General features: G+C 27.6%; 1 protein-coding gene and 1 long non-coding RNA gene across 2 annotated transcripts in view; both read left to right on the top strand.

Moving 5' to 3' along the window:
- The window catches only part of LOC107450919 (NGFI-A-binding protein homolog), a gene marked incomplete at its 3' end in the record, with an annotated part of 240,314 nt that overhangs the window by 127,143 nt on the left and 88,489 nt on the right, over positions 1 to 24,682 (top strand).
- Positions 105 to 24,461, top strand: LOC139427124 (uncharacterized). The gene is made up of 2 exons (XR_011638273.1): positions 105 to 229; positions 24,084 to 24,461. It is a non-coding gene; the product is annotated as an uncharacterized lncRNA (long non-coding RNA).

The raw sequence follows: 24,682 nt of genomic DNA on the forward strand, positions 1-24,682 counted from the left end.
ACATGTGTCGCGCTTTTTGTATACTGAACGTTAAACCGGGCATTGCCGCCTCGGACGCTTTCTTTTATTTTTTTCGATGGTACTTAGATGGCAGTTCGGGAGCTTTTAGATTCATCTTCTCCTTCTAATTCATCGGACATTCAAATTTCGGGAACTAGTGGCGGACTTTCAAGTCCTAGTACACCTCTTTCTGCGGGGCGACTTCTATCTAGAAATGCAAATGGGACAAGTAAGTACAAAATTATAATCATAAATTAGGATTTAAGTTTTAACTCCCTTGTTTGTTTTTTAATGCAAGTTTTGATTTTAAAGTTCGCTTATCAAAAATCATATCTTATAAAAAAATTCATATCTTATAAAAAATTTAGTTTTTTCTTCCCAGCCAGGATTTAAAAATTCTTTTAATATGTAGTTGTAACTGTCTTTAAAAATTGGGTGTTTCGAAAACCTTACAATTGTGTTTGCTTGATTTTTGCATACTTCGGATAATTTTTGACAAACTGTTTAGATTTTAAAAATCATATCTTAAACTGTGCCGTAAACAATTTTTTATATGTGTAAAACTTTAGTCGTCACAAGCAAATCTTAAGCAATTGGGGTATTGAGAATGTTACAGGTATTGTTTACACACACATATTTGTTTATAAATTTTGATCTATGTGCGTATCTATGATCATGCTTGTATCTTAATGCATGCATGTCTTAAAGAATACATTACTAAGAAAGATTTCTGTATCGTGATCTGCAGCAAAATAATCACCAAGTCTTAACGACTTCCGGGCAGCGGTCTGCAAGAAACTAAAAAGATACATTAAAGAAAGGGACCAACTCGTGTACAACTCGTAGCCGCCAACCATGCAAACCTATACATGCCTTTTCTTTTTAAAAAAATTTCAGGTTTACAATCCTTTTGGCATCTTAACGATTATAATTGGTGGGACAGATCATGATACAGAGCTATCCCACTTTACTATATTTGTCCATTATGTCATAAATAATTTTTACATTGTTTTTTCTGCATAGAACCACAGTTGTTGCAATCGTATCAACAACAAATTAATATGAGTATCGAGAGTGATACAATTGAATTTGTTTTATTTTTACTCACATTTGAAATAATTTTTGATTTACAAACATACGTATCACGATCATATCTATGCTTAAAAATTTTGTTATTTTTTGCCTGTACTGCCATAAATTTTTTCATACTTTAAACTGCGGTTGTTATAGATCGTGTCAAGTAACTTGAGTTGTCGAGAATATTACAATTTCATTAACTATATATTAGTACACATTTTAGATAATTTTGGTCTATGAATATATAAACCAAAGGTCATGTTGCACTTGCAGTTTTCATTATTATTTACCTACCATGTCGTGAACAAGAACTATTTATCAATGAAATTGAGTTCAGTGTTAAATTCCCGAGATCAGAGTATTTTTCTCCCATTTTTTTTTTTTTTTAAACATGAGTTATGAAAAAAAATATGTAATAGGATTCATCTCGTTTATAAATGCACTATGTTAACTATTGTTGAGCTGTATATAATCAAACTTTATATTAATCTAGTTTTTTTCTTGATTTTACTTGTTATCGAGTATGTGTAAACTATCTAACAAAATCAAAATGTTATTGTATACCTACCCTGTTTATTACCCCATAAATTAAATGAGAAGATTTCCGCATCGTGATCGGAGACAGAATGATCATGTCGTGGGACTTCCAGGCAGTCCTGTGAGAAACATCACAGAAAAAAAAATAACTTGACTGGTTTAATTGGTAACCACCGACTGGTAAACTTCTGCATGTTTTTTTTTAAATTTGCAAGTTTAGTATCCATTAGGCGAGTGTAGCTGGTGTGGCAGATAATGAAATGGAATTATTTCCATTGAAATACATTTTTATTTCTAGTTTCACTTTGTAAATAGTAAAATGGTATTTTTTTATGCTCCTAAAAGGACTTTTTAAAATTAAAAGAAAATTTAGTGCTTAACTTGTTAACATGTGAGATATAGTCCTGCGGGGAGATTTCTGTATACTGATATGTGGCAAAATGATCGCCAAGTCATGGAAACTTCCGGGCAGCATCCCGCGAGAAACTAAAAGAAACATCACAGAAAGGGACTAATTCAATGTCTAACTTGTTGCATCCCCTGGGCAAATATCTTCAAGTTTTTGTTTTTTTTTAAATTGCAAGTTTGTATACGGAAATATCCCCAGTCCCGCAGTGGACTGATCTTAAAGACACTGGCCCCAGTAGAGCACCGAAGTCAAGCATTACTGATTGCGGTCAGTAAGTAGATTGGTGGCCACTTTAATCAGCCTGTGTAGGGACCAAGGGTGCACAGTATCTGTCCTCATTAAACTGTTTGCCGTAAAGTGCTCAACTTCGTGTGCAGCATCAGGCTACCAAAGCAGGAGATCTCAATTGCGATAGCATGTCTTCGGATCATCCTCAGGGATGTTTTCCAGACCATCGCCAATGGCCCATTGTGCAGCTCTAGTGCAACGTTAATATAGTACCTGCTTACATGTGAGATATATGTCAAGCGGAATATTATTTTTTATCCTGGTTGTTATCCTTTAAATTTAATGTATTTTTATTTCAATCTGCATGTAGTAAATGATAAAATTATAGGCTGTATTAAATATCTACAATGTTTTTTAATTTTTTTGTGTAAACATACATAGGTAATAAAATGCAAAAAAAAAGTGAAATAAACCTTTTTCTCGATGCTGCATGTCTTATTTTCACAATTTTACTTTATTTCTCAAGTAAGATAATGTAAAGCTGGATTATTTTAGCTGAAACGCACTATTTGTTTTGTTTTATTGTGCGTTAAACGAAAAATAATATACCTCTTTTGAATCAAGCTCTAAAGCGTGCTTTTAAAGAATATTATAAGCAATAGTATTTTGTTAAAAATATGTTTATTCATGTCATGGTTTTCATAAAAATTTTTATTGTTTTAGCAGATAGTTTGATTTTTGTGTCATTTAATGGTTGTGTTGCTCAATTTTAATTATGAAACCATTTCCCATTTAAAACTATTAATATCATACCACTTTTGGAATGAATAGTATCTTTATGTTTGCAAGATGGAAATTTTATGCAGCATCCAGATTTGTCTTCTGGATATTATAAGCACCTAAATTGTTTTTTCCACGGTTTTTAGTAAATAAAATTTCTTTTCGAGGTTAGGCAATATATGAGTGTATATGCATGCATGTATCTGATGAATATGAATGTACTTATGTGTAAATCCTGTGTAAATGATAGCCAATGGACAAGTTATGTTTATACATGACTTGTGGACAAGTTATGTTTATACATGAACATACATGTTTTTGGTAGATAGCTTAGGTTTAAGCTTACCTTAAATTAAAGAATCTTCTGTGCAACTTTGTAATTTGACGAAATTTTTTTTATAAAAACATTTTTTCTATCGATTGGTGTTTAGTAAAAAATATTATGGTTTAGCAAGTGGTAGATCGAATATTAAAGTGCCTATTTTTTTTTTTTAATTTATATGTGTTAAAGAGACCTTTTCTTTGTATTTATTATTATTTTTTGTTAAAAATTTGCTACAAGTATGTTTTATTTCTTGAATAAGAAGGAATAATTTAAGGGAAAACATATTATCTAAAAAATTGTAGTTAAAGTGATATTTATTTTTCAGTTTAGTTGCTTCTACCTGTAAAGTCAAATAATTTTAAAGCAATACAGTAAATTGCTGCAGCATATGTAATTAAATTTACACTCATTAATTTGTTTAATTCTATTACCCCAAAGTAATAAAAAAAATTGCATCCCTATATAAAGAAAAAAAAAGCTGGATTTGTTTTTTTGGCAATATAAGCATAATCGTGTGAAACAAATTTATTTACAAGGGATTCCTAGGAGTTATGACTGTTTCATTAATTTAAGTAGAAATTGTTTCTCATTTAGGGTTATCAGAGCTTAAAATCAATAGTGGTCCATTAGTCTGTGACCATTAAATTTGATCCTAGTTCATTTAGTCAACCCCTATATTTGGCTGAATGTTTTTTCCCCGCTGAAAATATTGTTGATATAGTAAATTATTATAGTCAAATGTTTTAGCCAAGAAATCACTTATGACGAAAAAATACCCCCAAGATTAACTGGATATAACCCCTCCCCTTCATTTTCTTAGTTCAGATTAAAAAATTTAGAAATTAATTTTACAAGTTATTTATAAACCAGTAAATTTTCTCTATTATATAGATTTGTGTCGGACCTGCTCAGCATTATTGTTCCTTATTTATATTTTGAAGGGTGTATCTTGTCATTTGATTAATGTTTTAAAATACATGTATCTAATACTCAATTTTCAATTTACTCTTTTTAGACTTCCTCAGTGTTTTAGTATGCCAGTATCGTGTGTCAATAAATATTCTCACATTATTACAACTAAGACATATGTTAAATGTACTCTATATTGCTAAACAATTTTTTTTTTTATTTTGCTTTAAAAAATCACAAGCCGATTTCTTCCATAAAAATATATATTGGATGGGGTTTTTGGATCATCCTCAACACTTTGTAAATGAATTTAATGTCTTAATATTTAGACGAAATACTAAAAAATCTGAAATTTTTGGCTTATGATTTTTAGGTTTCATGATTTTTTTCATTTTTTAAAAATAAAAAAAATCAGATTTTTTTGATTTAAATCAGTTTTTTTTTTTTGAAATTCAAATACACTGTAAGAACTTTGATTTATGACTAAAAAAACTTTTTAAATGTTTAATCAATATTAAATTAATGTTAAAACTATATTATAACAATATTTTAGAAGCTCTAACTACCTAAAACAATTTTTCATTATAATACATAGCTTTGAATGCATAGACACCATTTTGAAACCAATGCGTGATTGAAATTTAAAGACTAGATGAAATAGAGAATTTAAAGAACACATTAACTATTAAAACAAAGTTTCAATTACCAAAGTATAATTTTAATTTAAAATTGTAGTTTCTTTTTTTTCCCTCTTGATTTTTAAAATGACAAAATAAATGTAGCAGATTGTATTTATAAATGTAGTCATTCGTCAAAAAATAAATAAATATTTAATTTATATTTTTATCTTAAAATATTCATTTTTAATCCTATATCAAAATAGATAAGTTAGCGGAAATTTTTTTTTTTAAAGTCTACGTACTCATTAAAAAATTTTTTCACAAAATTTCGTTTTAGAAAATTTTTTAATGTCAAAGATACTGTAAACAAATTATGAGGAAAAAATACATAAATGTTTACTTTAATTTGTATTTTCAATCTCAAGAATCAGAAGATTTTTAAAAATGTAATTTCAAATGTGTTGGAATTTAACACATACCAAGAAAGAAAGTAATTTCCTTAGCCAAAATTAATTAATGCAGCAATTTATTTCAAATAAATTTTAAAACTAAGAAAAGAAGTAATTAAAGTATCAATAATTTAAATCACTGTTTTGCACACTTTTTAAATCAATATATATATATAAAATCAGTTGATTTAAATCAACACACCCTGGTTAAAATTTAAAAAATTCAGTTTCTTTTTCATAAATTTCTTGATTTGAAAATATTTTAATTGAATAATTCCATGGATAAATTAATTTGTAAGTTTCTTTAAAAAAAAAAATATTTTAATATGCCTCTTCCTATATAAGGTCTTTAACCTTAAAATTGTCCCCTCGGGGGATTCTTTTCTAGGACCAAAAAAAGTCTTTAAATCTTTACTTTTATGGGCAGATTAATTTTTGAAAAGTATTAAAGTATACTACCTGTTTCATAGTTTTAGGTCATAAAATGCTTGATCATATTTTTAATCTTATGAATTTTTCTACACTCAATATATATTTTGTATCTTTATGGTTAGCAAATTTTAATTGGTGCACATTGGATAAAAAAAAAGCCTAACATACATTTCAGGAAACTGGTTGCTGCAAATTGTCTAACAATTCACTGTTTTCTGGTCTAACAAAGATTGCACCATTGGTCCTCCATAAACATTTTTTTTCATAGTTATGTGTATTCTAAATTTATGAATGTTTCCAGCATTTTGAAATTTATGGGTGGAAAGTGTTGTTTAAAAGTAAAAAATACTTTTATGTTCTATGACTAAAGGTTTTATATTTTTAAAAGATCAAATCCCCCCCCTTTTTTTTTCAAGATAAAATTTACCTTTTTTTTTTCCAAAATTAGCTTTTCCATTATACTTTCATTTCTTATTTATATATTTTACTCCCTCTCTCATTTGATCAAATATAGCTTTTTCTTGATCATACTAAAATATTTATTTTTGCTTTCTTTCAAAAACAAACTTGAAACAGCACAGATCAACCATATAACAATATAGGGAGTTTTTTTTTCTTCCATTTATTTTATTACCTTATACCTGGTTTGAAACTGGGTTTAAATAATTATATATAAAGAGTTATGCATCTAAATCTACAAAGTGTTGAAATTAAGGAAACTGAGAAGATTTTTATCTTCACTAGTTCGAATTAAAATTCTTTTTTTCTCCCTCCCTTTTACATGAAAATAATGCTTTTAAAATTAATATTTATTATTTATTTTTCCTAGTGATAACTATAAAACACTTTTTCAAATTTATAAGGTTCTTAACTCTTAAGATATTACAAGTCAATCTAAGTCTGTATTCAAAATTTATATTCAGATTCATTTCTATTTGTTCACTTCTAAAAATAATTTTATTAAATTATCATGGCAGGCATATAAAATTTACAAAGCATATTTTTATGATACATTTTTATTTAATCAAAACTTATTTGTTCTTTTTGAAGTTTACAAATTTTGATCAAAATTTTAATTATAACTATGTTTTGATTGTCTTTTAAAAGAATGTTTTATACATCTTTATTACGGTCTGCATTTAAAATATAAGATATTTACAGACATGCATTTTTTTAGGTGGCCATCAATTTATGTATGAAATATTTTTTAACCAGATCATTACAGCAAAGATGCTGTAGGCCATAAGTGCTCTCTTGGCTAACAGAGTTTTCACATTATCTGACAACATAGAGAAAAAAATTATAACTGGTGACAAATATTTGCTTGAAAGCTTCTTTCTCTATTTGAGAAGCTAAAATTAAGGAGCTTTCAAACCCTGCTATTTGTAGACTTTTTACTGGAAATAATTTTTACTAGTTAAAATTTTATTTCATTTTTTTTTTTCATGCAAAGGGATATTTTCTCATATTTGTGACTCACTATCTGAGAAAGTTTGTTCAGCTGAAGATTCTTCAGCTGTTTTAAGTATACTTATGTATGGATTATTCTTGCATTAAATTATATTTTAAGGTAAAAACACAAAACTCATCCAGGTTATGTAAAATTTACATCTAGGCTAATTTTTTTTCCTTGTGTTGCTAGGAATGAGCGAAAAATTTTAAAATTTTCATTTTTTAGCACAAAGTTTGATCCATAATTATTAGCAATAGTGAACACAAGTGAAAATGAAAAAATTTAGACTTGCCTTTTGTCCTTTAAAACCCAGTGTATCACATAGTATTATTTTTTACAGCAATGAACTAAGAAAAACTTAAATGAGCTGTTATAAAGAAATACTTATTTTATCTGTTGTAAACTAATAGGATACATATACTTTGAAAGTCAGATTTGTCAAATTAATTTGTTTTCTTCAGTTCGAATTAAAAGAACAGCATAGATAATTGTTTAAACCTTATTTTCTCAGTTTTTAAGCAAATAAGCTGATTTTGTTAACATCTCGAAGAATGTGTTTATGGGGGGGGGGTTTAAAAAGTATTCGGGAAGTTTAGTTATAAGTTGTATTATGCATAATGCATTGGGCAATGAGAGATTAATAGGCTAGGCCAAAACTCAGCAAAATTAACATGTTTGTTATAAAAATAAAAATTTCATCTTCTCATATCATGCATGTTGGTATACCATAACTAAGAGATGGATTGAGTTTTGTAATACTGAGTATAATAATTTAATTTTGTTAACAAATTAAGCTGGTGCTAAAAATTTTGAGATTTTATTTATTACTTTTAATTATTTATTTAAAGTATCTTAGTCATTTTTTTTATGTTTATGAAGGCACTATTAACTAGTTCCTTAATCCAAATACTTAACTTTTTTTTATAAGGTTTAAAAGGTTTGTTCATATTTTTTTATATACATATATTTCAAAATGCTGAACATATGTTATCTTAAAAAGATTTCAGTAAACTAAAAATATTTTTTCTAACCTTAGAATTTTAGTTAGTACCAAAAGCCAAGTGTTAAAAAAAAAAAAAAAAAATTTATTAACTATCACAACTCTTGCCCTTGTATGTACTGCTTTGTGAAAATTTCACTAGTATACATGATTCAGATGTTGTTAATTTGCATTTGAATTAGTATAAAACAGGTTGCTTCGATAACTTATTTGTAATATTAGATCCTATTGTATATGACAGAAATGTATAACTTTAAATTGAAATATCTAAATATTGTTTTGAATAATTAATTGAAATAAATCTAATTTTAAAATATAATGCATCATATATTTGTTCATGAAAATAATGACCACGTCTATTAAAATTGGGGTCACTTAGAATGCAGAATATATTGCTAAACTCAACTATATTCATCAAAAATAACGGGAAAAGTGTAAATAGTTCTTGGCATAGTGTTATTATTGCATTGTAATTTTTCAATAATTTTTGAAAGGAAAATTGCTTTTTAATTTATTACACACTCGAAGTCAATTATAAAGTTTAATCTCATTTTTATTTAAAATTTTTTTGCTTTCTGAAACAATATTGTTTTTTGAAGGGAGAACTCGGAATCATTAACCTTAGTTTAAATTTACCGAAACTGGTGGCTGAGTATTTCTGGCTTTGCATTATTGTTAATGGATTTGGGTATCATTTTAATCCTCTTGTGAAAGTCATTTCATTTTAGCTTACATAAATATTTAATACTGTCAGACGTTTTTACGTTTGATTATACCATGAAGTTAAATTATTATTTATATCTCTAAGGGGCAATGTATTTAAATTATTCTGCTTTATGACAACACAACAAGTAAAGATGCTATTTAAATTTAGAATTTATTATATATTTATGATGGATTGTCTTAGTAAGTTTCTGTTTTGAGCCAATGTCAACTCGTGAAGTAAAATGCATTAAAATTTAATCATAGAAACATTCCATTATTTAATAACTAGTTATTATTTTAATTTCTTTTTCTTTTTTTTAAAAAAAAGGATGGAATCCGAGCATTATATATAATACACTCGCTTATTTTTACTTATTTTTTTTCTTCGTTTTTATTTATATCTTACTTTTGACTGACTTTTTTTTTTTTATCTTACCTAAACTGTTAAGAAAATTTGCGGGTCTAGACCTTAATATCGTGCTAATTTGCTGTAATTTTAATATGTTTCTACGTTAATCTATTTTAGCGTACTTTTTTGACTTCATTATACGATCGTGTAATTCAACTTACCCAGAAGCATAGTGTAGTTTAATATCCAAGAAAGGTGAAGCGAATTTGACCCTTAATATGGTTTAAGTTACCAATATTATGGTTCAACATTGATCAGATTTTTCGGACAGTTTAGTGTGTCTTCCTTTTATGTTAAAGAGCGAATGATCCATTTATTTCCTTTGTATCAAGATTGTTTCATAACTTCCTTTTTTTTTCTTCTTTCCATTTTGTATTTCATTCATGATGTGTTTCTATTTCTAATGGAGAATGTCTTTTATTGTTTATATATTTTAATATTTCTACTTAACATAGTGCATTGTGCATTTGAGATTTGATTGGTTAATCTTCTCCTAATGGTGGGTTTTTACAACTTGGTAATTGAAAACCGATTAGGTTTCCCATACTAATTACCGGAAATGGCTGTTTGTAGTAGGAATTCATTGTTCTAAAGCAACATTTTAATTCTCCATTATCTTCCGTAGCTCCAGTCTTGTTGATGTTTGGCATTAATTTCGATTGCAGTTATTGTCTTTAATTACTAGTATTCTGTTACGTTTTATGCATCATTTAGAACCGAAAAAAATCATTAATTTTCGGCAATTTTTTGCATTTAATTTGCGACATTTTTAGCGAGATTATTTCACAATTTTGTTGGCGGTTGTTTGCGTTAGTGATTGAGGAAGTATTTTTTATTAGTGAGACTAAAATAAAATGATTTATTATAAAATAATTATCTATTATATGTTTCATAATATATGTATAATTTTATGAATGTTTTTAAGTGACCGTTTTGGTCTTCATTTAAAAGAAATTAGCTGTTATGTTAAAATTGGTAAAATAGTTATTTAATGTGTAGCTGAGGGATACATTTCCTGTTTAGGTGTCATAAATCTGACATACGTTATGTTGAATAAAGTATTCAAAATATTTCTTTTTTAAATTTTTAATTAATTTTTTTTTAATAAATTATTATCTGAACACAGTTTTGTTTTCTTAGGTGTTACATTAATGTTAGTTAAATAGTTATTTATCTTGTATGCATTTCCTGTTAGGACTCAAAAATATTCTGTACGAAATCTTATGTTGATAGCTGATATAAAATTAAAATTATGTTAAATTCTAATTTATTTATAAGTTCTAAAAAATTTCTTAAGTCTAAAATATACCTTCTTATCTACTCATATTTATTTCGTCATTAGATTTTTTTTTTTAACTAAAAGGGAAAGTTTGAGAGTTCTGTGGAAGAAAGTTCTGAGGTCGTTCACTTTCACACAGTTCACCCCTCTATTTTTTATATTCAACCCTTTTGTGCAACTAAGGGCAGTACCCTTCTATTCCATAGGCATTTCCAGGGTTCGGTTCCCCCCACCTTCCATATTTTTACTCTTCACTCTGTGCACGTATTGCCTTCACGAACTCATACCTCGTGTATCGGAGCGCAGGTTTTTAGAGCCGAAAACCCCTTCTAGGGTCAGAGCCCCTCCATAAAAAAGGGGATCCTTTTAGCCAGGTAGCAAACACGTAGGTTCGTTGGTCCCTCTCTCCCTTTATAACATCCCTATATCGTTTCCTCTTGTTTCACTTCCTTTCTTGAGTTCATTCACCATTGATGTGGGAAGTTCGATATTTTATTGCATTTCTCCCTTATATTTGCTTTTGCTAAGAAAGAATATTTTAAGAAGAAAGTAATTTAAATGGAAGAGGGGTGTACTAGCAAAATATTATGGACTTATTTAACGCTATGTATCTTGGTATATTGAAGACTTATCTCATATTTTGAGAAGTTCATTTCTTTAAATTTTTAGAGTCTAGTTAAAATGTTAATTGCTTATTTAAATTAATCTGTTTTAATTCAACATATTGTTTTAAATTTATGAAGGAAGCAAATTTGCGTTGTCTTCACTCAATTTTTTTATAATTTAAAGGGGGGGGGGGAATCAAGAAAGTCGTATTTTTATCCTATCTTTTTTCTATTCATTAAATTCCGTTTAAATTGATATTATATAGTTTAAAGTGTCATAAATGGTGTACTTAAGAATTCAAAATTTTTTAAATAATTATTAAATATAAAAATAATAAAAAATTTAAAAGATATATATATACGTATTTTTTATAATTTTACGTTATGTTCGAATATTTTAGTTTTTGTTAGTTTTGAATGTAAGGTTAAATCAACAAATTACTTAAGCAAGGGATTCGAATTTTTATTTATAGTAATTGATTTTTTTTAAAAAAGCTTGTTGTGGTAGTGAAAATAAATGCCAACACATATTTTGTAGTAGTAAATTGTTATTACTATGGGAACATTTTTTTTTTTTTTTTTTTTTTTTTTTTNTTTTTTTTTTTTTTTTTTGCTGACATTCATAAATAGTTTTTTCGATGTTTATTATGAGTAACAAAATTGTGTTATTTTAAATCAATTTTGAACTAAGTGTAGAGAAGCAAAATATTTGTAGTAAGAAAAAAAAATTTCTTCCAAGTTTGATATGACAATTTAAAAGTGAAATGATAGCTAAAACGAAATATTCTCCTTAAAACTATTTAAAATTTAAACATTATCTATTATTATGGTGTGTTGCAGGAGTCGTTAAAATGTCCTTTCAGTTAGATCAAGTTGATGTTCTGAATTAAACCTATGCTATTTAATTAGTAGGTGAGAAAAATATTTTCTGGTAGCCCTTGTAGCTTACGATAAAGATCTAAAGCTTTTCACAAACATTTTAGTTACTCAAGTTTTCTTTTGGCCTTGTATAATGTTTTATTTTTGTTACATAATATCCTTAAATTTCTTTTGCTGTTCTGAAATTGCTCTACTAAGCATTAAAGCCATCTGATGATGATATATTAGTTATTATCAAACTACAAAATAATCATTAATCATCGCGAATGCTTTTTCCCTATGCAGCTCAATTTCTTTCATTATTTCTCCTTGCGAGGTGAGCTACTTTTTTGACACTGTCTGTTTCGACTAATAGTCGATTGTTTTAGAGGGAAAAAGCTGATGCAATGAAATTTCTTTTTAGATAGTTTTTCTGAACAAAATGCTTGTACAGTTGCAAAACAAAGCACGAAACACCTTAATTTCTGATTTAATGATCAAATATTCACAATTAGATGCTATCTTAAAAGTTAAAGAGGCTAAATTTAAATATTCTGATAAATTTTGGCCTACGGTATTACAAGTGATGAAATCAAGACACAACAAACGTACGTGAATAAACATACTTTTTTGTTGTTGCCGGATACGGGTTTTTAGCCCTCATAATAAGATCTCTGAAAATTATGTTAAGTCATGCCAAAAGTTATAACCACCTAATATTAATTTCAGCTTTTTCGTATTTCACTATGTCTGAAAATCTTTAAGCGAATCATAAGGGGAAAAAAAAAATTTTTTTTTTCTTGTGATGGTTCAGTAGTTAAGGCTCCGATCTGCCATAGTGAAGGACGGGATTTGATCCTCAGTGGTGGCTTAAAGTCCACTCAGTTTCAGAGTGCGATGGGTACCAGCTTGTCTGGGAAGTACTGGCGGCCTGTGCGTAGTGCTGACCAGATGACGTAGATCATGAAATTGTGGAGCCTTAACCTTCGTGACCCTCCTGTCCAACAACGACTTGTTGCGGGAATGCTTTTAATAACTAAACTGATAAAATTGAAAATAATTAAATTGTTAAATACATCATTTTTTACTTTTTAAACTGTATTTTAAATGATAAAATCTGATCCGCGGGAGCGAGCATTAGCCTCTCAATGAGGTGAACAAGGTTCGAATCCCAGTGTTGGCTGTTTATATGAATTCTGCTCAGACTTGCTTCGACCACAATGCTGGCACAAAAAGATAATCAATGATAGACGAATCATTGCTTAGATTTCCATTACTATTAGGCAAATCGTGGGAGGTTTTCTTCTCCATGTAACGTAAATGCGAGTTAGTTCCATCAAAACAGTCACAAAAGTGATATTATAAATTTAGGCAAATGCCAAAAGGTTAAAAACTGAGGGTATTGTGATAACTTCATCACAAAGGCTAGTTCGTTTTAATGCGTGATCCAGGAGTTCCCTTGTTCTAGATTGGGTTCAAAATTACAAGGCTATGGAGTTGAACATTGATAGAACTCAGAACTTTGTTTACTGTTCAACGCCAGTTACTCAATAAGATAGCAAAATTTAAACGGAATCGGTTAAATAGTTCCTGAGAAATGGAAATTTAAACTTTCTTGAAAATTTTTCCCCCCAAAATTATTATCTAAACTATTTTCTCTTTCTCGCAAATTTTGCTATTTGAAATTCACTTTAAAATGAGATTTAAAAAAACTGTGTACTTAATTTAAATTTTTTTCGGCCATTATTAAATTAAATAATAAGCTTAAAAAATAAGTTTTTACTTGAAATTAATTTTAGTTAAATGAATTTTACAATTGTGCGTAAAAAGGTTTTTGGTTTATTTATGTAATTCCAATGATAGAACAAATTGCGTAAAAAATAAAATTAACATTAAGGGGTTCAAATTTTCGACTATTCTCTTGACTAAACTTTTGTGACCTTATTTTCTAGAATACGACCACATCTTTTATTTTGATGGTAAAGTATCTACCATAGGAATGTTTTTTAACAGAAAGTGCATTTTTGTGAAAGTACATTTTCTTAAAATATCGCCTACACAAATTAGCACATTTAAGTTTCGAATCTAATATCACAAGATCCAATCTCTATATCCGAAATTATTAAGATTTTTTTTTCTGATTTTGCGCGCTACAAAACCATTTTAGATAAAAAAAAAGGGGGGGGGGTTTCTTTTGTTATGATTTTCTTAACCTTGCCTAATTAAACGGAAAACTTCTGTTTTCATCGGAAACTTGATTGCTTTTTTGCTCTTACTCCATGGAGACAACAATAATGGTGTGGAAAGAGTTTTTAAGCCTAAAAATGGCTTTGTCTTTACCTCCTTGAAGATTCGTAGAGCTACTTTTAATCCCTCCTTGGCCATCTTCTTTTATAAACATCACATCTTTTCTAAGTTGATAAGGATATTAGTTTTTAAAAGCGTTTAAAAAAATGTTTAGTAAAATAAAACAGATTGCTTAGTTGTATTTCTCTGATTTTTAATTTCCTACTAGTGAAAAAAAAAATAAACATCTGCATATGTTATATTTATTTTTCTTTAACTAATTTATTCTTGATAGTTTCGTTTTAAATAGGACAAAGCTGAGGAGATGCTGTAACATGTTGAAATAACTGGCGCCAACAATTCTTTATACGTTGTGCAATTTTTCAACGACGGCTTTTCCTTGTTTTTTTCCCCCCTCTCCTTGATAACTTTTTTTTTACTCTTTCCTTGTTCTTATGTTTCATGCTTGGAATCGAGAATGGTAAGGGGGGAGTAGGCAATGCTTTTTGCTCTGCTTTTTCTATGTCTGGTTTTTCTTCTTATACAACTTCATCTTACGACCTTCGTTTTTCTTAGACGTCTGCTTACATCCCTTTGGAAAAAAACAACCAAAAACTGTCTAGACGATGAACAAAAATAATATCCCGGCCGTATATAAGAAAGAGTCTCAATTTAATATTTCTTGGAATGAGCAAAAAAATTTTGATATAAAAAAAAGCTTTCATGATTTCGAGGAAAAAACTAGACTCGAGGAAAAAAGTTAAAATCGCTCGCGCCCATATAAAAGTATATACACTAGTCTATAATTTTTTTTTTTATACTTTTTCTCTTTGTTTTCTTCTTTTTTTAAGTCTGTGTGGTGGAGAGAGGGGTATGAGTAAAAAATGTTCTAACTAATGAAGGGAAATAAAATAGAATTCCAGACGGCACTCAGAACTAAGATATCGATCGGGATTTTGTTATTGCAGTACACACCAGTCTTTTTTTTTTCTTAGTTTTTTTTCTACTCTGGGATTTATTTATTTTTTATTTACTTTTTTTTTCGGTTTTAAAATGAGACGTGGGAGGCTAATCGATAGTGGTTATATATAGTAATTTTTTTATTTTTACTGTTGATATGTACATTTTTTTCAGTGGAATAATTTGCTCTTCTGAATATTGACATCAAGTTGTTGTGATAAAAAAAAAAGATGCATCATCCAGTTTAAATAACTGGGTACGTAATCTTTTATGACCAGTAAAATGACAATAATCAAAATAATAAACCGCTAAGAATAGTAGATAACATATGGTGACTGACATAAAATTAATATTGTTACCAAAAAGATATTAACAGTCAAATTCCATCTTCCTAAGTCTAAATTATTGCAATGAGCAAACTGTACCATTTTATTGTATTTCATCTGTCTAAATTTTAGCAGTTATCTGTTACCACACTACAGTTTATCTATTTTGAAATTTTATTTTTATCCCCCACTACATTCTTTTCTAACGCTTAGATCTTGAAAAGTAAGTGTAAACTTGATAAAAGGGGGAAGAAAAAAAAATCTGTATTTTTTTTTTTAAGGCATTGTGTGTAATAATTGGTAGGTACTTTTTCGTATCTTTTTTTACTTACTTTAGCAAAGCTTATTGCTTTATAGCTTTTATTTCTTAATTTATTTGTTCCGTAAATAATAGAGATTTTTTTTTTTTTCAAATATAGCTGCTGTATATTTTGATAATTTTTTTCTTAATATTTTCTCAATAGCTATAACTTGCTTTATTTACTTGTGAAATTAATGTGTTTTCAATTATTTGTTATTATTTTGAAATTTACTTTGTGTACCTAATGAAACGTTGATTTTTTTTTTTTAATGGAGCTGATGTTTTTGATTACTTTTTTTATTTGTGTGATTGAATTTGATTTGCTTGTTACGAACTGCTTCAAAATTTTCTATTGAAATTAATTTTGACGTTGAAAAATGACAATAAAATTTTATTTTGTATTCACTTTTGTCATCGTAATTTATTGTAACTCATTCACATACTGTTCACCGTCTTTATTTTGTTCTGAATTATGCTTTATCCGTCAGAAAATTTCAAACGAAAAGTTCTACTAATAAAAAATAGTAACAAAAACTTTTTTTGAAAAATCAAGCGTCGAGCCCATTTTACCCTGTAATAAAATTATTTTGTAGGACACGGAGGACATTTTCTGTGCAGACCAGATATAATAAATATGCACTAGTACTTATTCTCTGGCAATCATGAGGCACTCAATGAAGTTACTTTCAGATTAGTCAATGGCTCATACCCTGACTGACAGACTGAATTAAAATTGTTTGCACCTGTATTATACTTATAAGAACAGCATTTTCATTCCTTACAATTTTTACAAGAAATTTTTGTATTTTAAAATTGTCAATGAATTGTCGGCAGGGGAAAATGTTGTTCTCACTCAAATATAATTTAAGTTCATAACTTAAATCACTTACTGCTTATAAAATTTAAATTGAAATTCATGCTATGCAAATTCCCTTTCATGTTTGCAATCTTATAAATCATCTTGCAGGATCAAAATTTCATTTAAAAATTTTCGCTAAGGATTTAATTCTTATGGGGATGAACTCGGTACCGGCCAGATTTCCATTGTCCGGTAATAATTTCACTTGCGGGTACCCGGACTTCGGTAGCACTGATATATGTTCGACACAACTATATTTAGATTTATAGTAACCAGAAAACCATTAATTAAAATGGCTGTAGTTTTGTAAATCCATGTATTACGTCAGTTTCTTTATGAAGCTTAAATAACTGGTTTAGGCACGACATACTTTGCTCTTGTGTGATTTTTAAATCAAGGAAATCTTGGTAAAAATTGGCATCTTTGGGACACTCAAATTATGTTTTCTGAAGACATGTCCGTTCAGGATATGCTCAGCTGAAGTCAGACTAAGTCCGCTCAAGATACAAATTCAGAAGTAAAAATCTGAAAATTATTTTAACCAAATTAATATGACAGTTAATTAGATACAAAGTTAGATATATAGAATTTATATTTATTCAAAGTTTATAAAATCATTCCAAGGTATTCAAAGATAACAAGGAAAATGTGTATTACTCTCAAACCAAACTAAATTTCTCACAGTAATGAGTAAATGTAATGTTTTTATCATATGAGATTGTTGAATTAGTATTTTATCGATGCATAATGCACAACAGTTACCAACAAAACATTAGCATTTTCTTAAAAATAATATATTATTATAATGCCATTACTTATTTAGACATCATTGAAGGTTAATTTCCTAATAAATAAAATCACTTGTTAAAACCGAGCCAATCGTTTTTTACAAAAATTTGTAAATATTTTTTTTGAAGGTAGCTTTTATTTCAAAAACAGCAAGAAACCCTTTTTATTTTTATAATATTCAAAGAAAAAAAACTATCACATTTTCAGTTTAAGTTGATTTATGTTTAAGATGTATGGGTCAAATTTGTCATTGGTGACTTTAAACTAAATTTTTTATTAAGAAGCGTGTTTCTTACTCGTTAGTTCACTAAATTTAATTTCCAAGCAATCTAGCTAAAATTCTCTTACTACTGCCGGCCTAACCATGGGAGGTTTTCGTGTTTTTTACACAATTTCATACGTGTTTTTTTACACAAATTTGCTTTATTCTCAGAAAAATATTTCTACGAGAGCAAATTTGTCTATTGTTTGTTACATTAGCTTTTTGATGTTTATAAGATGATGTTATACGGAGTGAGAATCGTAACATTAAGAGCAGAAAAACTGCTAAATGCGGTTTCTGTCCATCATTGATTATAAAGTAAATTTTCTCATCGAATATCAAAAATTTTAGAAGATTGTATTATGGTAGATCACGCAAATTATGCGTATAGTTATCGGATGATTAAAAATTAAACCCTGATAGCAAAAACATTTTTCATTTAATATACCATCATTTTATTAAAATGTTTTTAAAAATATCTTATCTTTAACAGAAGTTACATAAATAAAGTGAAAAAATTATGAAATCCACTATTATTAGTTGTCTCCACTTCATAGCAAAATTTTACATCAATCATTCTACATGCGAACTGTCCTAGGCTTTCTTTTAGAAATATTTTAAAATTTAATTTAAAAAATCTAAATGTAAATACATATTTTTTTTTTTATATTGGAGCGCATTAAATTTCCTTCCTAATATTTTATATAATATTTATTCAATCGAAAATCATACTGTTTTGCATAAATATTATACTTGACCGTGCTTAAGATTCAATTTTCCGGGTCATCTCTAATTTTTTTTATTGTTGAGAGCAATACAAACATCTGAGGCTGATGCAAAAAAAGAAACGCTCTTAAGTAGGAAAAAAGAATAATTATCGCTGTCAAGCAAAATATTGTCATAAATAAATCTGCTTACTGAATTGCATGCATTATTTGCCACACCCGACTTGTGTTTTTCGTGAGAAGTTCAGAGGAAATGAGGTTTTTCTTTTTTCCTACTACGCATAAAATATAAATTACTGATTAGTCTCACTGATTATTAATAGATATCGTATTTTTTTCTTTATTTTCCCGACGTGTTTTTTCTTCTTTTTTCTGTTTACTTATTAATAGAAGTAGAGGTGATTAACCACTGTACGGGCCTCCACTTTTTTTTAAAAAAAAAATTCTTCAAATTCTATAGTACTTCTAATTTCATAGTACTTATCTCCTAAATTTTATAGTACTTATTTACTTTAAAATTATCTAAGGAAAAAAATTTTTTTTTGTCCTGACCTGATAGTATGAGCTTCTTTAACAAATATTAAATACCCTGTTTAACGAAACGAACTTGATTTAGCATTATACAAAACCCTAAAAAAGATAGGGAAAGAAAATGTAAGTGGAGAGTGGGAGTTCTAGTGATAATAAATTAAGCTTTCTTTAAATTCAAATCTTTACAAAGGAATAGTCGAGAGTCATACCAGTTGCATAAATTGTGTCTGCTTTCATCTATTATTTAATGAAAAATAATTAAATCTTATTTAAAAATTGCATAATGGATTCATTTTCAACAGATATAAATCAGATTTTTTTTTTTTTTAAATTCTCATTTAAATTTTGTCTGGGCAATACGTGTTCTTATATAAATAATGAAGATATTACTCCATAATTTATCTTTCTGAATGAATTATCAAATTCAGAGACAGTTTTTAAAAGATAAGAAATGATACTTTTTATGGTTATATCGTGTGAAGTTTGTAATGTTTTTGAATTGTACTCGGCTGCTTCAATTTCATAGATTCAAAAAAAAAAAAAAAAAAAAGAAACAACTGTTTTCCAGAATTATACTTAGGATATGCGAAAACGCATAAGGATTATGTAAGACATACTACATCGACAACACTTTCTGTTAAATTTATTAAAATAAACCGGTTTAGTGTGGATGGTTATTTTTTAGAATCATAAAGGCACAAAAAATTTTTTTTTTTCCTAAATTATTTTTAAATAGTCTTTTATTAATGGCAACACATATTTACCAAATACTCGGTAAATTTTCTTTTCTAAGACTGACTTGAATGCAATTTGAAAGTTTTATTGTTTGTCAAGTTACTGTGAAATAATGCTAAGTGTTAGTTATTTTTTTCCTAGGGGACAATTTCTTTAACTACAGTATATAAAAAACGAATGTAGTTCATGATTAGTTTTAAAACTAAAAATACAAGTAATTCTGCAAGTGAAGATGAGTCTCCTTTAATTTTTTTAAAAGAAAAAATCACTAATATTATACCGATAGTTTGTAAATGCTATATGTAATGTGCTGTACTTGGTTTTTTAATTAAGTTTCGTATAATATCAATTTTATATTTTTTTAATTTTATTACACAAAGAAATGATCGAGTAATAAAAAATAAATTAATATTTAAAAATACATTTATTTCTGCTTTCAAAAACAAGAAAAATCTTTTATAGTATACCCCTTGTTTATACTATTAATAATAAAGGAGGAAAATATTTAAACGCAGTTTTTATAATTTACTAACCAAGCATCAGTAAATCTTTCTTATCTTGTGTTAAAATTCCCTCTTTGGAAACAAATATTCCATAATAAATTTAATTTCCTTAAAATAAAAGAATTTTTTTATTGCATTTTATTTTGCTTCGTCCTATAAATAACCTGTCTAGGTACACTTGCTCAGTATGCCTTGCTGACAAACTGATAACAGACGTTAACAGATAAATTTTTCAACAGGAATATATTAAGGACCGCATGATTAAGTTGCAGGAAGCTTATTTATATTGTCAAAGTTGCAGCCGAATTTTCTAAGTTTTTTTCTCGCATACTCTTTTTAAAAAATAAACTTCCAGTCTTTTTATAAATGTGGAGTGTTAAAAACAATGTTACCGGATAAAAATGTTTCGGATTCTGTTATTTGAGAACTTATGCGCTTAACTCCTCCTAATTTGGTAGCATTATAATGCAACTTACATTACTACTATGCAATCTCAAATGTTCAATGAGTTATGTTTTTTTCTTTTTCATTTTTTTTAAAAGGTAAAGTAGAAGAAATATATTACTACTTTTTCAGTCGCAAATCATTTGAAAAATTATTTAATATGGCACATCTCGTTACGTGACTTTTTTGGATTTATTGCTTCTTTTTTTCCTTTGTACCCATTTTTCAACGGCTTATACTGATATCTGAACACTGTTTTAGGGATGCAACAGTGTTTGTAAAAAACTGCTTAAAAAAAGCCCTATCCACATGAGTTTAATTTTGGTTAAATCTGGTCAAAATAATCTGTTTTTGTCTAGAAGAAACCCATTATTAAATTTTTTTAACTCTACTAACTGTGGATAGCAATGGAATTTAGAAAAGAAAATATAATTGCTCAACAATATTTTTGTTATTGAATTAGAAAGTTGCCATTATTATAACACTCGAATAACGTATAAATGTCACATTGTAAAAGTAAATAATTTTATTTAAATAAATTTTCATACTTTTCATTGGCTTGTCAAATTTGTTTTTCTGATTAATTCTAAGAAAAAAATCCTCTTCTAGGTTAAATTAAGTATGATATTTGAAATTAAACAACAAAATTAACTGTGAACATAATACATAGAGATAGTAAGATAAGTATTTCTTACATTATACAATTTAAAACTTATATTTTTTTTCATAATTGTTTAATTTGCTATTGAATTAAACGATTTTTCTTGATTAATTTTTGTGTGTAAAAAGTGACTTAAATAAATGTGTATGAGTGCTGACGATATTTTTTTAATAACTGAATACTTGCATGCGTTTTTCGCTCTTTTTCCAGTTGAATTATTTTTTCGTTTATTCTTAAAGCACCTTTCGAATTCTGAAATCTTCATGACGCGCCAGAATCCATTGACATTTATAAATTTATTTCTAGTTTTTGAAATTAATCTCTTCTAAGAACTTCACTTTTCTTAAAAAAACTTAGAATGTCTTTTAAATAAAAAAAATATAGGTGTAAAAATTGTATTCAGAAATTGAGTTATGAAATTACGAACATAGATTAATTTCACTATTTGATGTTTTATTTAAACTGTTCTTTTATTTAAATAAAATTAAATTATTCAATTAGATCTTTATAGCGATGTACTTATGTTTGATCAAACATTGTTAATGATAATGGTTTGGAAAACTTAGTTCTTTATTTTCTTGTTTGTTTTTTTTTTAATCATTTTTTTAACTTTATTTTAGGAGGTATTAAAGCATGATTCATTCATTCAGAAATGATTTTTTTGCGAAATTTATGAAAGTTGACAAAATTTTGACAGTTATTAAGAAGAAAAAAAGTTCATCTTCTAAGAAATACAAAAACAATCTTCATACACTTCGCAATTCTTTCTGAAAAGAAAGCACTTACAGAAAGTTTGTTTAAGCTGCTTTTCATGAAATTACTTTAATCTTTTTTTATTGCATTAGCTCCTTAAAGGTCTCTATTAAAAAAAAAAAATTAAAAACACGTAATCTTATGACTATAATATAATACAGATATTTTATAAAGAAATGAGCCTTTTTCTAAAACTTTAATAACTCAGAAATTTAAAGAATTTTTAAAGAGACCAATATCCTCAAAAGTATTAACATTATAAGAATGAACTGAGCCTGTCATGTTGCTAGAGTAGATGGAGAAAAAAATCCAGTACAGAAGATTTTTGTTGCAAAACTTTTCAGGATTGAGTAATTAAGTACTGGCAGATCAGGTCAAAAAATACTGTCCTAGAGGAGTCTTCATTAGAAGTCTTTATCCTACACTTGATTTTCGTGCTAGCTTTGATGATGAAATAAATTATAAGGATAAAATAATTTTTTATGAATTAAAACATTCTATAATTTATTTTTAATAGTTATGACAAATCATATTCATATATGACATAATCATAATCATATATGATGATCATAATCATATATGACAATTTGTATTACAAAAAGAGTTAATCAACTGGACTAGATGTAATATTACACCCATGATACGTTGAAAAGGTTGAAACATATAATACCAAAAAAAAAAAAAAAAGTCCTCAAAAAAAAAAAAAAANAAAAAAAAAAAAAAAAAAAAAAAAAAAAAAAAAAAAAAAAAAAAAAAAAAAAAACACCTTTGTGATTTTTGTGTTTGGATGTCCACTTGTACACGGGTATTGCAGAGATGGCAACTGCTCCGGACACGCCAAAATTATTAAAAAAACGGTACACAATTACAAAGTAAATTTTCAAATATTTGACTATTTTTGCTTGCTTCTTAAAAGTTATAGCATGACATAAATACTACAAAGGGGTGAATTATTTGGAAATAGTGGTGGATAAAAATCTACTAAATTGAATTTATTAAACCAGGAATCACAATTGATAAACTACCACTTTAAAATATATATTTGCTGTCCGGAGCAAGTTGGCATCTCTGGTATTGTACACCTTTTTATACCTAAAATGTTCAGCAAGATTTAGTGACTTATGTTTATAAAAGAAAAAAAAAGCCTTTTTTTTGACATTCGTATGGTTCAATATTTCATCCATGATACATTCGAAGGGTTGAAGCCTTGGGTGACTAAAACAAAAAAGAAGACCTTAGTGATTTTTTTTTTTTTTTTTTTTTTTTTTTTTTTTTTTTTTTTTTTTTTTTNTTTTTTTTGTATATACAGGTGTGGTAAATTTATGTGGATATGTTATCTGGAATGAAGGAATTAGATTTGATATGTTCTAAATACGACTATTTAAACCAACTCTGATTAAGTTAAATGCTTGAAATGACCAGCAAAGCTTATGTTTATGAGAAAGTAGAAAAAACACGCCATTATAAACTTTTGTTTTTTACTTGGGTCAGACATTTTGTTTGTTTTACCTAGAAACATTAAATCCTGTCACTCCCTCTTCACCCATACCTTCCTCAAACTGTCATAAATATTATAAAAACAACAGAAACCAGTTTTTTTTTAAAAAATGAAAGTATTTATATAAATAGGATCTTACGTATATATCAAAATTGACTTTGTTTTTCCGTTTGTGAAATTAAGGTACAAAGAAAAAATATCTAAGAAGTATATATATATTATTTTATTCTCTAGAAAAAAAATATTTAATTTATTCGAATTTTTAACGCGAGGTCAAATGCATCGGTGATTTCGCAGAAATAAACACTGAAGGTTTTATTTAAATATTCTGCAAGGGCAAAGGAAAAAAAAAAAACATTTATTTTTGTGTTGTAGGTGACAGCATAAAAGTAGAGGCTGGTGCATATTTTTGCCGGACGCCGTTGACTAGGTGGTTGATGTGTGATTTGAAAGTCTAATTTGTGTCGCGTGGCACGTGGATTCTATTTTGGCAAACCTCCAGAAACATGGCATCGTTTTTGAGATTCTGGTTTAGCATGATTAAATGTTCGTTATTTTACTCTTGTTCCTAAATTTTGTGGATTATGCTATATTCTGTTGAATTCAGTTTTATGTATTATTATTAAATCCAGAACTCTGATAGATTTTCTTGTAATTTTTTAAATTATTTTGTTTAAATTTTGACAGTTAATCTAGCTACTATTTTGTCTTTAAAAGGCTGTATGTAAATAAATGCAGTTTTCTCACGACTAACTCGTGTATTGTTTCCTTAACTTCTCAAATTATTATTTTTTTAGTTAGAAATGGGTAAAAAAAATTTATAAATGTGTCAAAAACAAGTTATAAATCTGTCTCCGGCAATTCAATGAGTCAATTTTTGTAACTTGTATATCTCTTACTCGCTATTTACTTTTCCCTTTTTTTTTTCTTCTTTAACATTGCTAAACTATATCCTTTTTACGGATTTTTAATTC

The sequence above is a fragment of the Parasteatoda tepidariorum genome, chromosome X1, assembly GCF_043381705.1.
Source record: "Parasteatoda tepidariorum isolate YZ-2023 chromosome X1, CAS_Ptep_4.0, whole genome shotgun sequence".
Lineage (NCBI taxonomy): Eukaryota > Metazoa > Arthropoda > Arachnida > Araneae > Theridiidae > Parasteatoda > Parasteatoda tepidariorum.